Here is a 6,486-nt window from a genome sequence, read left to right on the forward strand (position 1 = left end):
GTTGCTGCCTTCGACTGCCGCCCGATCCTCTTCGCACCGGCCCCTTATGGTCCCTCCTGTGGGTGGTGAGCCCACGGGAGGGCGGCCCCACGTCGCCCGTTCGGGCTGAGCCCGGCCGGGCCCCATGGGGGAAGGCCCGGCCACCAGGCGCTCGCATACGAGCCCCAACCCCGGGCCTGACTCCAGGGTGGGGCCCCGGCTGCTCCATACCGGGCGACGTCACGGGTACTCATAATTGTTTTCATCATTAAGGGGGGTTTGAACCGCTCTTAGTCTGACCCGTCGCCTAAGACCTGTTTGCCTTGGGAGACCCTACCAGGGGCATATAGCCCCAGACAACATAGCTCCTAGGGTCACTCGGGTACTCAAACCCCTCCACCACGTTAAGGTGGCAGTTCTTGGAGGGGGGAAAAGACATACATTTTTCTAAAATCTAATAATTTAGTAAAATACTTGTTGTACCCGCTACTGAAATTATTGTAACAGGTAAATATAAAAATTCAAAATGGGCATGTATTTTTACAAAACAATAACAGGTATTTTTACTATTTTCAATTAAATATAGGGATAAATGATTGAATGCCTTAATTTTTTTGAGTTCTGTAAACGTATTCAGGATTACAGCGTGGAATCGTAACTAAAATGCAAACTCCAAGCGTACTGGCTTAAGCTCTTTATGTGGTACAATATATCTGACATAGCTCTGCTATACGTAGTTTATAGTACACTGTAGAAATCCTCCCTCCTTCCCCTGGGGGATATATCCAGCAGAATAATGTAGTGAAGTGGCTCTCCAGAGATTGTCCCTGGATTTCTGACTGTCTAACTAAACACTATTAATCAACATCCTATGCAGCTACAGTGGTACCCAGACTACTTAGTCCTTTATATAGGAGACCAGCCAATGAGTCCCTGTTGTGGGATTTGATACTGATGTGGCCATTGTTGTGTAACGGACTACGGCTCACCCCGACCACATAGTACCATTCACTGAGAAGAACGGCCTGGGGCCTGTGATGTCAGGAGCCCACTGGGAACAGACAGAGAACCTTAACAACCAGTGAGGGGAACCCTAGGTATGCAGAGGCTTGTGTCATTCACAGCCAGACTAAAGTTAACTGGACATGTGTGTTTCAACAAGTTCATTTAATAACGTGTCTGTATACACAGTAAGTTTGGCTGGTTATCAAATCCAAATGTATTTGTCACATGCTTTGTTAACAACAGCTGTAGACTTTTCATTTTGTCTTTCTACAGATAATACAACTGACATCTAACTCTTTTTTACAGCAAAGACCTCTAAATCTAAATACATTCAAGAAGGCACAGAAAAAAATATATCACAAGTAACATGCTTAAGATTGTACTACAAGCAATTGCATGAATGCAAGCATAGTTTTCTAAAGCAGACTCAACTCTGACTAGACCCTTGGAACTCTAGGACTAGTCTTGAGAGTAAGTTTGATAACTAATGTACCACAACATTTGAGGGAAGACAGGTAGGTTTCTTACAGCCTTTTATATATAAACCTCATCCAATGTCTGGCCTTTCTTGAGGTCAAGGAGTCCCAGCCAACCCGGGTATAAAAATGACAATGATGTGTTTGCACCAGAGATAAGACGCAAGGCCTCATAATAGACGGCATCCAGAAGTTTCAGTACTAACGGTGAGGAAGGCAAATATAGCACATGACTATAGTCTAGGCAGTGAAATAAAAATAGCCTGCACAATTAAATTTCTATGCTGAGATGACAGACAGCCTCTTCACCAACTCAGTGTTGTGTTTTAAAAGACTCAATACTTACTTACTGGGATTTTCACGCACAACCATTTCTAGGGTTTACAAAGAATGACATCCAGTATGCGACAGTCCTGTGGGCGAAAATGCCTTGGTCAGAGGAGAATGGGCCGACTGATTCAAGCTGATAGAAGAGCAACTTTGACTGAAATAACCACTCGTTACAACCGAGGTATGCAGCAAAGCCTTTGTGAAGCCACAACACGCACAACCTTGAGGCGGATGGGCTACAACAGCAGAAGACCCCACCGGGTACCACTCACCTCCACTACAAATAGGAAAAAGAGGCTACAATTTGCACGAGCTCACCAAAATTGGACAGTTGAAGACTGGAAGAATGTTGCCTGGTCTGATGAGTCTCGATTTCTGTTGAGACATTCAGATGGTAGAGTCAGAATTTGGCATAAACAGAATGAGGACATGGATCCATCATGCCTTGTTACCACTGTGCAGGCTGGTGGTGGTGGTGTAATGGTGTGGGGGGTGTTTTCTTGGCACACTTTAGGCCCCTTAGTGCCAATTGGGCATGGTTTAAATGCCACGGCCTACCTGAGCATTGTTTCTGACCATGTCCATCCCTTTATGACCACCATGTACCCATCCTCTGATGGCTACTTCCAGCAGGATAATGCACCATGTCACAAAGCTCGAATCATTTCAAATTGGTTTCTTGAAAATGACAATGAGTTCACTGTACTGAAATGGCCCCCACAGTCACCAGATCTCAACCCAATAGAGCATCTTTGGGATGTGGTGGATCGGGAGCTTCGTGCCCTGGATGTGCATCCCACAAATCTCCATCAACTGCAAGATGCTATCCTATCAATATGGGCCAACATTTCTAAAGAATGCTTTCAGCACCTTGTTGAATCAATGCCATGTAGAATTAAGGCAGTTCTGAAGGTGAAAGGGGGTCAAACACAGTATTAGTATGGTGTTCCTAATAATCCTTTAGGTGAGTGTATATTATGCATGAAGGTATGTGTGTGTCTAGGAATTGATATACCCTGTGTGTGTAGGTTTCAAATGTGTACACATTTTATCATCTTAAAAGGAATTGAGCAAAAAGCATGACTAATATAGATTACAGCCATTTGGTGATCATTGTCAGTCTTGTTAAGTAGCCATGTAGTGACAGGATGGAAGTTCTTGCGTCTATCTCACAGTCGGTTGTCATAGTAAGAAATGTAATCATCTGGAATGTGTAAAATCATATTGATGAATTAATTCCTTGGATTCTGACTGATGGCTACAGTACGTTATTGTAGATGTCCTTGTGTTTTACCTCTATTTGTTTTCTTGTTTTACACAGTAGGGATTTTTGACTGTATGTACATTGGAGGTTGCTGTTATAGTAGGAACGCCGCTATTACAAATGGAGCATCAGGATTTTTATTCTTACTGTGGCTCTTTTACCTGTAGTATACAATGATAAGTGTGCAGCCTGTCAAGTTGAAGAATTCAGTGCATACAGTTACAGTATACAGCAGAGGAGCTATACAAGTTTGGGTACTGCACTGGAATTGTGACCTCCTCCGATAATTGAATATCTGGGTGAAAGAGTGAGAGACAAGATTAACAACCCTCCTCTCCTCTCGTCTACAATCCCAGCCACCCTGGAACCACTGTGGACCTCCTCTGTGACCCACTTCCCTCTACTCAGCCAGAAGAAAGACACTCTTGTTTCTCCTACTAAAAAAAAGTGGAAGTATTTGCTTGTGAGATAAGGCCCAGGGCTTCTTTACAGGCCTTAGGGGGAATGTTCTTAATCTTAGGGAGACAGCAATCCCATGGTGGGTGGCATTTTATTCCACTGTCATAAAATGTAACGTAAGGCCTCAAGTAGGCACTGTGTGATTCAAGTTTTCTTCAGTCGGTCTCATGTACAAAACATGTTTTATGTTGCAGTGTTCATTTCCAATCAAATTTTCTCATTGTTTTGGATAGGGTCGTTCTTCTCTGTTGTCAAAATATGTTTAACTTAATCTGAGTTATTTTCAGTTTTCTATTTGTAATTAATTTAGAACGATTTGCATATTTTATTTTTCACTTTGACATTATGTAATTATTAAATTAAATCAATTAAATCAATTTTGATTTAATATTGTAAAATTATAAAATGTCAAAAACTCCAAGACTAGGTGAGTAGTACCCATTTGTGTGTTGGTGTGTGTGTCAAATCAGAAAAGAAAAAGCTGTTCCTATCTATCTCACACTCATATCACACTACAAGTTGTGTCTGGTGGATTAGCGCTATAAAGAAAACAGCTCTCTGTGTCATTTTAGTTGCCATTTACAAACCTGTTCTTCTCTCTTTCTCTCTATCCATCCATCTTTCCCAGGCAGCACTATTCCTTTTAGTCATTCTAGTAGCCATTTACAAAACTGCTCTGCTCTCCTTCTCTCTCACTCACAGACACACTCCCCCCTATAATACTGTAGTGTGCTGAGAGCTGAACCCAGCCCCCAAAGTACAGGGACATTATAACTAAATCCATATAGTGGCATAAAATAATATTGGAGTTTAAAAGCACAGTTTGTGGTTGAGGTGCCTACGCTGTTTCCATAACTACAGTTGTGACAATGATGTATTCAATGGACTACACTGGTATAATTAAAAGCTTACTAGCACCAAAACTAGTGCCAACTGTGATGTCATCAACATGACTGTGACAAACTCTTGAAGGGATAGTTCACCCAAATTACACAAAAAAAAACATATCCGTTTTCTTACCCTGCACTGTAAGTCAGTGGTTCCCAAACTTCTCCTGGGGTAAGCAGTCCATGACAGTAATGTTATGCTTTAAAACAAATCCCATTCTAGTCACTGGACCCTTGATTAAAATCACTTATGCTGGAAAATTCTGTTATGGGTCTAATGATATTGAAGGGAATTTATATCACAAATAACCCTATAACTTTGCCATAGCATAGAAATACAACAAGCTCCTTAATACTAATTTAGCATACATTTACTTCTCTTTCTTAAAACGTCCATATGAAATCATGCAAAGCAATTGTAAATTCTAAGCACATTTAATTAAACACAATCTTCCGAAAGCTGAGCCGTGCAAAGACAAAGCATTGTCAATTACATTTGGAATAGAGATGGTCTGCAATGTGTCATTTGTTTCTCCTAACAATAGATATCATGTTAGATGCATTACTTCTACATGGTTCATTACATGATCATGATGTTTTGAGTCTATATGAGTAAATATTACACACATGATGTAATCATCAACACGGGAGACAAATTCAACGTTTGGTGAAGTCATCATTTACCCTGATCAAGTAATCCTGGAGGAAAATGACTTCTGCTACTTTCTCACTTCAATAATTCTTCCACTTCATGGTTCAGTGATTACACATTCCCTTTTTTCTGGAGAATTTAACTGGCGGGAGAATGTGACAGCCACACTCTGGACTGAGATCTTGTATAGCTGCATAGTGGATATCGCAGGCGTTGTGCTTTACTTCTCATAACACCAATTAAACCATTCAAAGCATGAATAATGGGCATGCTGGGCTGAGGCTGTGGGAAAAGGCATGCTTAGTATTGATGGAAATCTTATTCAGTTCCAGGCTTGCGACAAGCTAAAACATATGTTCCCTTGTCGCAGTGAATAAAAAAATCTTTGAAGGCTGTGGATAGTAGAGCTAGCAGGATAGAAGTAAATATTAATGGGCCTAAAGCTTCTGTCTTATATGGCTTGTAGATAGTAGGCCTGGTGAAGCTAGGACCTGTCTCAAATGGCACACTATTACTAGAACAGTGCACTACTTTGTAAGCCATTAGGCTCTGGTCTAAAGTAGAGCACTGCATTACTATAGGGTTATAATTGCTGTGCAGTTTCTTCAAATGGGTGCAAAGTGGGCCCTGTCCAAGCATGTGCATGTTAAGATGTATATATTAAGGGCATGATTGAAATCAATGTGGTTTTCAGCACACAACATGTTCTATGCTCTGTCAGTCACAGAGTGCTGTAAGTGCTTGTGTATACATTTCTCTGCAAGGAGTGCATTATTTCAGCAGAGAGCTGGGATGGGAAAGGCAGCAGAAATTGACTGGCAATCGGGCATTTTGGGCAAGGTGGGCTGGTTCATCTGTATTCTGGACTGACTTAAGTGTGGGTTTGTGTAGAATTCATATCATTATTTACATCATGGCATAAAAAAGCCAGGGTGGTACCTTATGGGTAAAAAATAGGCTGTTCTGTTAGAAATGCCTGGGTTGATTAGCGGTCCAAGTTCCTCCCGGGAGAGACATCCGTGATTTGCAGCCTGAGGTTACAATGGGGACGGCCAGGCCGAGGCTGTCCATGGGTCTTTGTACTTGATGTTCGTACATGGGCCAGAGAGAGGCATGCATCTGGCTGGCCTCAACCCTGCTTCATTGTAAATATTAAATTCATTCCCTGGGTAAACAGCAGCTGTAAACCATCTGCACAATCATGAATCTCTGTGAAAGGGCCTGTAAAGCAGTGAAAGGCCTTCTGTGTAGAGCCAACTGTCAGGGTGCACACTCATCTTTGTCGTGCATCACCGTTGATCAACATGTACTGTACGTACAGTACATTAGTCTAGCCATTACGGTGAAAATATGTACAGCGGGTATAGGAGTGAAAGTAAAACATCCCCCATGATCTGTGTTGCATTTACTTTACATGATATTATCCTATTTTGC

General features: G+C 41.7%; 1 long non-coding RNA gene across 3 annotated transcripts in view; it reads left to right on the forward strand.

Annotated features, from left to right (window-relative positions):
* The window catches only part of LOC105014376, a 27,105-nt gene extending 23,290 nt beyond the window's left edge, over positions 1-3,815 (forward strand). For all 3 annotated transcript variants that reach the window (XR_828300.3, XR_828301.3, XR_828302.3), the window contains one exon: positions 3,411-3,815. This is a non-coding gene — a long non-coding RNA (uncharacterized LOC105014376). The remainder of the gene's footprint in view (positions 1-3,410) is intronic.
* Positions 3,816-6,486: the final 2,671 nt, after the last annotated feature.

This window comes from Esox lucius, chromosome 13, assembly GCF_011004845.1.
Source record: "Esox lucius isolate fEsoLuc1 chromosome 13, fEsoLuc1.pri, whole genome shotgun sequence".
NCBI lineage: Eukaryota > Metazoa > Chordata > Actinopteri > Esociformes > Esocidae > Esox > Esox lucius.